Consider the following 8,855-nt stretch of genomic DNA (forward strand, 5'->3'; position numbering starts at 1 on the left):
GGCTTGGATTGTATTAAACTCAACCCGTCGTCCCCCTCCAGCCAAGGCACGGAATTTAAGTAATTAATTCATGGTGTGACGCTCACGCTGGTGGAGGTGGTGGTGGTGGTGGGATGGAAAGTGGTTGCATATGTGTGTGTGTGTGTGTGTGTGTGTGTGTGTGTGTGTGTGTGTGTGTGTAAGAGAGAGAGAGAGAGAGAGAGAGAGAGAGAGAGAGAGAGAGAGAGAGAGAGAGAGAGAGAATGGTTAGGGTAGAGTAGGGCGAGGGTGAGGGTAAGGGTAAGGATAGTGGTGGTGGTGATGGTGGTGGTGGCAGCGGCGGGAGGAGAAAGAATGAATAATTCCGGGCCAAAAATTCACACCGTACACAACTTTTTCAATATATCACACACCTTCATCCGCAACTTGGGATAAAAAGTAGTAAATAACAAAAAAAGGAAGAAAAAAATCCTACATGAAAAAAAAATACCAAAAGTTTGGCCGATGAAAAAAATTAAAAAGAATAAAAAGAGGCAGAATTTTTCCCATATATATTCCCACGGTTGAGATTTTTCCTCTGGGGAAGATTATTACACAGGAACCCTAAATTCTTTTAAGTAACTTTGAATATTAAGCTTCATCCGGAGCTTCGAACAAACTGCTTTTAAGAAGGCAAAGAAAGGTTCTCTGTTAAACTTGTGGCCTCCATTTTACCTTTTTTATATATACTTTTTTTTTGAGCTGCGGCACAGAATTTGCATTTAAACTTAGAAGCAGAGGCTGACGAGACCTGGAGGAGGGAGGGGACGACGGCTGGGGGAAGGGTGATGGAAGAAGAAAAGACAGGGAGGTGGGGGAGAGAAGGGAGAAGGATTTTAGGAAAGGCCAATGTACTGGTGAAGAAGAGAAGGGGGGGAGTTAATGGTGGTAATGAGAGAGAGAGAGAGAGAGAGAGAGAGAGAGAGAGAGAGAGAGAGAGAGAGAGAGAGAGAGAGAGAGAGAGAGAGAGAGAGAGAGAGAGAGAGAGAGAGAGAGAGAGAGAGAGAGAGAGAGAGAGAGAGAGAGAGAGAGAGAGAGAGAGAGAGAGAGAGAGAGAGAGAGAGAGAGAGAGAGAGAGAGAGAGAGAGAGAGAGAGAGAGAGAGAGAGAATGGGCAGCAGCCTCAAGAGACAGGAAGTGACTTAATGTGCAGTAATGTGCAAGTCTGGGCTCACCTCTGTCCCTCTGTGCACATGACAGCGGTGCGCAGAGCTGGGTACAAAGGACAGGGTGCACATGGCAGGGTGCACATGGCGAAGTGCACATGTACGTCAGGAGAGTCACTGGCTTTCCACCGTCAGGAAAATCTGCAAAATCTGAAAGTCTATTTTTTTTTCCTCTACATTTCAGCGATTCTATTTTTCCTTTCGCCTCACATCGTTATGAAATATTGTACTAATAAAAAAAATCCAGTCCGTTAGTATTTTTAATATTCCCTGTATTTTGCATATTTTTTTTTCCTTTTCAGCTGCCAACAAATGATGTGAATTATACTTAAAAAGAAAAGAAAAAAACATATGGACCTTTCACCATCCTTTCCACTTTCATCTTTAAATATCACGTTAAACACGACACTTTAATTTGTTTTTGTCGAGGCACAATAAGAAAATATAATACCATGACTTACGCAAGAAATAAACACGTTTCAGTCAGGTTTTGAATACTTCCGGTAAATGCTGTGATAAAGTTAGGCAGTCTCACTGTTTGAAAACGTTTAATTAATTTCGTTCATTTGTTAATTCACGTTAAGATTTGAATGTCACTATTTTTATGATATTGATATATTTATAGTTACTATTGTTATATACGCGGTACTTTGTTAGTCACTTGATTATAACCGTAGGTATAATGTAAACTTGTGTATAACTGGTATTCTGGGTTTCCTGTAGGTACTGTACTATGGGTAACTACTTTTACTGTTGTATTAGGGTTAAATTACTTCGCTCATCGTATCTGGGGTTCAATGCTCAATTAGTTACTGTTGTTATATATGTCCCGTGATCAGCTATTTATAGACGCCGTAGCGGCAGTGTAAACTAGGATATCACTGATCTGGCAGTCATAGCTGAACTTCACAAACATCATCATGGCCACTACTTAATGCGACGGTTCGGTATGATGATGACGGTGAGTAACGCCTTTCGGAGCCTCCTTATTTGTATACAACCTTAACATGAGGTACAGAGATATAGAGGAAAGTCCAGCATGAAATAAATCTGAATTTCTTGGCTACATTTTATTCTTAGGTAGGAGAAGCGCTGGCCAAGGTCAACAAAAAGTTCTGAAAAGGACCCATAAGGAGTGCCACTACCTAAAGACAGGCAAAACAAAAATAAAAATGAAATGATAAGAATCTTGAATCCCTCCCCTTTGTAAAGTTTATGTCGTAGGAACAAGGAAAAACAGGCAATTCCCGAGTTTAGTAGAAAAACTTCATCGCAAACTGGGAATTAAAAAAGCAAACTCTAATAGTGCATAACATCAACTTCTACATAAAGAAAAGTAATTCTCCCGGTCAGTGCATTTTCTGCATAAGAAAAACACAACAGCTACCGTTTTCCTGCATATTATAAAAATTACTGCTTAAGTAGCACGCGTTAATACTCATGCCTGTCCACTTCTGTTATTAATAAAGGAAAAAAAAATTGTGTTAAGAGCTGAATTAATCGGTTATTTAAAAGTGCGACAAGCTAGAGGAATAAATATCACGCCTCAATTGTTACCAGTTCAAAGCATGTTTAGAAAAAAGTACTGGTAACAGTAATATGTAGATTAATTAATCGTTTTTTCCCGTTTCCACATTCTCTTCCTGTCAAATCTTACTACACGCACAACAGGCCTCACTTCTCTCCCACGTCAAGGCAAGCTAAAAAATACACTTTTCTAAATATCCATATCAATTACTAATTTTTTTTTTCCCATGCTACCTTTTTCTTCCTATGAAGTCCCACTACACGAACAGTAATCTAAACTAATAACAAACCTTGATCACTTTTTTCCCTCGTCATACTATGTAAAAAAAAAAAAAACTTTTTCTCCATTTAGATCAATTACTCGCTTTTCCCCTTCCGCCTTTCTCTTTTCGTTCAGCCCTTTGTGACATCGCTGGTGTGGCGCAGTTTGGCGTCAGCTGGGCGTCACTTGTGGAGTCTGCCGCTAATATAAACATAAAATACAGGGCAGCACAATGGTGGTCTTTTCCATATCAATGTTGAAGTGACTCAGTGTTGACTCTCAAAGTTTTCCCTCTCCTTCCATCTCTTTTCTTCCCTCCTCAGCCCAATTCCCTCCGCTGGTTATCCTGAATCGTAGGAGGTATTTAGACTAAGTAGAGGCGTGGAGTGAAGGAGAGAGGGAGGAGTGAGGGAGTAAAAGAGGGAAGGACGGAAGATATATATGACGAAGTGGAGGAGATGTGTAGATACGAAAGAAATATGAAAAGAAGAGGAAACTGAGAGAAATACAACTAAGAAAACTACACATTGTCTACTATTACTACTACTAACATTACTACTACTACTACTGTTACTACTACTACTACTACTACTACTACTACTACTACTACTACTACTACTACTACTACTACTACTACTACTACTACTACTACTACTACTACTACTACTACTACTACTACTACTACTATAACTACCACCACTACCACCACTGCTACCACCACCACTGCTACCACACCACTACTACTACTACCACTACCACTACACCACAGCCACCACCACTGCCACCACCACCACCACCACCACCACTACCACCACCACCACTGCTCCTCCATTACTCACCACCACTGCACCACCAGCCACCACCACCACCACCTGCTGCTACCACCACCACCACCACTGCCACCAATAATAACAACAACAATAACAATAATAATAATAATAATAATAATAATAATAATAATAATAATAATAATAATAATAATAATAATAATAATAATAAAAAATAAAATAATATAAATAATAATAACAATAATAATAATAATAATAATAATAATAATAATAATAATAATAATAATAATAAAGAAAATAATGATAACAATATTAATAATAATAATAATAATAATAATAATAATAATAGGTATGAAAATAATAATAATATAACTACTACTACTACTACTACTACTACTACTACTACTACTACTAATAATAATAATAATAATAATAATAATGATAATAATTAAAAATAATATAATAATAAAAATGATGATAATAATGATAAGAACGATAAAATAATAAAGATAAAAATAATGAAAATAATAATGATGAAAATATTACTACTACTTTCACTTATACTATTACTAGTACTACTACTACTACTACTACTACTACTACTACTACTACTACTACTACTACTACTACTACTACTAGTACTACTACTATTGCTACTAACACTAATCATAATAATAATAATAATAAAAATAATAATAATAATAATAATAATAAAAAATAATAATAACAACAATAATTATAATAATAACAATATTGATAACAACAATAACAATAACATCAATAATAACAACAACAACAACAACAATGACAGCAAAAACAATGATCATAATAATAAAAACAACAATGATAATAATAACGTGTAACTCGGTAAAAGTAAACATATTAAAACAGATCACAAAAATAAAGAACAGTACTCAACCAGAATATTAAAAAATAACGAGGTGTAAACGTGGTAATGAAACTATATAATCACGCAAACACACATACATAGACACACACACACACACAAACACACACACACACACACACACACACACACACACACACACACACACACACACATACACACACATACAAGCAAGCACAAGCACACCATTTATGCAATGTAAAGGTGAGACTAGGGTACAAAAAAAATCCTTAATACGGTTAGAGAGTTAGACTTTATAGGGATATAGCGGGAATTTATGGTGAGGGTGCGGGGTAATTAGGGAGAGAGACAGCCCTCTGAAACACCACTGGAGGGAGTGAGGGAAAAAGTATACAGGGGGCTGGAGAAACTGAGTAAATAGAGCTAGAGAGAGAGTTATGAAAGGAATGGAAAGGAATGAACACATAATGACTTTGATTAGTTAGAGAGAGAGAGAGAGAGAGAGAGAGAGAGAGAGAGAGAGAGAGAGAGAGAGAGAGAGAGAGAGAGAGAGAGAGAGAGAGAGAACCAATGAGACAGAGAAAAAGGGGTCGAAAGAGACAAAGACATCCCTTACCTCAGCATCGTTCTGCACCAATGACTGAGTTCTTCCTGAGGAGGAGGAGGAGGAGGAGGAGGAGGAGGAGGAGGAGGAGGAGGAGGAGGAGGAGGAGGAGGAGGAAGAGGAGGAGGAGTAGGAGGAGGATGAAAAGGAGGAGGAGGAGGAAAAGACGAGAAATGAGCCTACCCGCCTGACTGACTGAAGAGAATAGACACCTTCAGGCGCCCACTCCTCCAAATGAGAGATCCTCAGGGTTTCCTACGCCCTTACACACACACACACACACACACACACACACACACACACACACACTTGCACCCTTTTACTTTCACTCCTACCTACACCTCACCTGCACTCCCGCATGCACAGGAACATTTTCCTTTATTTTTTCTTTATTTTTTACCCATTCAGGTTAGACTATCGTCAGTGCAAAGGTAAAAAACTAAAAACTAAGAAATTAGGCATCGATGACACTGCTGATCGAACACTAAAAACAACAGTATCGTAAACTAAGTTGGTATTAAATTCCCGGACATTTTGCGCACACACACACACACACACACACACACACACACACACACACACACACACACACACACACACACACACACACACACACATACACACACACACACACACACACACACACACACACATACACAAGTTCTCTCTCATCCAATGTACATATATGCTTGATAGTGAAGGTTACGCAAAGTTGTATGTCGTGTTCTCTCTCTCTCTCTCTCTGCACACAGACACACACACACACACACACACACACACACACACACACACACACACACACACACACACACACACACACACACACACACACACATATCATTCACTGTTTCCTGTTATTTTCTTCTTTCCATTTTCTGGTTGGCGGAATATCCTTTTTACTGTCTTATTTCTAGATTGAAATATAAACACTACTACTTCTCTTCTTGTTTTGTTACTTGACGTTTTTTTTTTTTTTTACTTTCAGTGTTGTGCGTTAATCTTCCTCTACGTTTTTCCTTTTCTATTATTGTCCTTTTTTTTCGTATTCGCCGACATTCGTTATTTTTGTTTCTATTTTACCTTTTACTTACTCTTCGCTGATAGGACATTTTTGTTCTAACTGTAATTCTGCTTGTCTGTCATTCTGTTTCTTCAGTTCTTCCGATATTTATTCTATTTCATTCCTATTTTACCTTTCTCTATTTTCTCTTCACTGATATATTATTTTCTAGTCCATCTTTAATTCTCCGTTTCCTCTTGTTATTATTCTTGTCTATCCTCCTCCTCCTCCTCCTCCTCCTCCTCTTCCCCCGAACTCCGTCTCCTCCTCCGGGTGAGTCCCAACATTAATAGTGCCCATTGTTGAAGGAGTATCATACGGGAGCAATATCTCTGAAGGGGGGCAAACACAGGCCCTTTGTGTTCTGCCCGAGGAGGAGGACAGGGGGAGGGAGATCGCCGACTGATGCAGCGTCTTCCAAGATGATGATGTGTGTCCAGGTACGTGTGTGTGTGTGTGTGTGTGTGTGTGTGTGTGTGTGTGTGTGTGTGTGTGTGTGAGAGAGAGAGAGAGAGAGAGAGAGAGAGAGAGAGAGAGAGAGAGAGAGAGAGAGAGAGAGAGAGAGAGAGAGAGAGAGAGAGAGAGAGAGAGAGAGAGAGAGAGAGAGAGAGAGAGAGAGAGAGAGAGAGAGAGAGAGAGAGAGAGAGAGAGAGAGAGAGAGAGAGAGAGAGAGAGAGAGAGAGAGAGAGAGAGAGAGAGAGAGAGAGAGAGAGAGAGAGAGAGAGAGAGAGAGAGAGAGAGAGAGAGATAGTCTGTTTGCCTATGTGTTCGATTACTTATTTTAAAGCCATAAATTGACTGATTGTTTACTTGTGTGTTTGTGTTTTTAGTTGTCTCTTTTCATGTCTTTCTTGGTGCAAGACTATCAGTACATTTGTCTCACTTTTTTTTTATTTTGCTATTAGTCAGTCAGGCAGTCGCTGAGTCAGGAAGTTCAGTAAACAGTTATAAAGTCAATCTTAGAGTTAACAGACATGAAGTTAATAATCCTACCAGTCAGTCAAGCAGTATTTCAGTCAGTCCGTCAGTCATGTGTCTTTCGTGACTGACTGTTGCATCATCTTTTTCCAATCAATCTTTCTATACGTCTGCCTTTCTTTCTGCTAATCCTGCCAAGAATTTTTTCCCTCCTTCCCGCCAGTGCGTCCATCAGCTTTCTGTCATCAAAAAACACACAATGGAAACTGAAATAAGAACGAAGAGAAAAAAAAGTTAAGACTAAAACCAGAGCAGTTCGGCATCAGACAAAGAATATGAAGAACAGACGAATTAAAGTAAGAGAAAAAAAGTCGGTAAATTGTCATGTTAAATAGATAATGATGATAATAATGAAAGAAAATTAAATATAAGAATGAATCAAGAAAAGAAAATATCAACTAAAACGATGCAAGATAAATAAAGCACAATAAAAGAAAACACAAAACAAGTACAATAGCAAGAAAAAAAATAATCAAGAAATTGAATAAAGAAAGCATGGCATATGAAAGATCAGAAATCAAGAGAGTGAGAAAAAAAAACAGCAAAAATATCGATAGAGAAAAGAAACAGAAAACACGAACGATAAATGAAAAGAAAGGGATGAAAAGAAGAGGAAGAAGAAGGCTCATGTGAGGAGATGGGAAGGGAAAGGGAAAGAGAGAGGGAGAGGGGGAGGCACAACTTCCCTCGCTGGCTCACAACTTCTACAGTAAACATAACATATAGTGATTATTTGAGTCCACCTCCGGTACCTTCAGCAGGACGAGAGAGGGTGGAAGGGAGGGAGGTAATGGGGAGGGATAAAAAGAAAGGAAATGAGTGGAGGGGACGAGAGAGAGAGAGAGAGAGAGAGAGAGAGAGAGAGAGAGAGAGAGAGAGAGAGAGAGAGAGAGAGAGAGAGAGAGAGAGAGAGACGTGGGAGGTAGGTAGCAACTCGAATGAAATCGAAATGGAAAACCAAAATATTGACAGAAATGAAAAAAAAGGAGAAAAAAATCAGACGAAAATTAATAACAGTCAGATATAAAATTTGAAAAAAAAAAAAAAATAAATAAATAAATAAACACGGACAATACACCACCACCACCACCACCACCACCACTAACAACAACATCAAAATAAACAAACAAACAAACAAACAGAGCGGCATCCGTGCAGGTGAAAGAATTTGGCACAGCGAGGTCCCCAAAAATAAGCAAAAAGAAATCTGTATCGCACAATATGGGGGTCATCTACGTAATTAGAGAAACAGGTAAGCGCCTAATGAGCCTAATTACCTACGGAGCAATTAACCAAGCGCCCTAATTACGTGCACATTTCAAGGTAAAAAGAATTACTGCAGTCTCAGAGAAATTTTACACTAACGGACGGTGACTGCAAGGAAACATTCACAAAACACACACACACACACACACACACACACACACACACACACGAAAGAAAAAAAAATAGTGATGGAATGGGAAAGTGAAGAGAGGAAGTGGAGTGGGGACAGAGTCAGTATGCGCGGAGGTGTTTAATGGCAATTGACTGTGATGGATCTGGCAAGGGAGAGTTGCTAAGTAGACGCATTAAGGTGGGAAGA

Source organism: Portunus trituberculatus, chromosome 24 (genome assembly GCF_017591435.1).
Source record: "Portunus trituberculatus isolate SZX2019 chromosome 24, ASM1759143v1, whole genome shotgun sequence".
NCBI lineage: Eukaryota > Metazoa > Arthropoda > Malacostraca > Decapoda > Portunidae > Portunus > Portunus trituberculatus.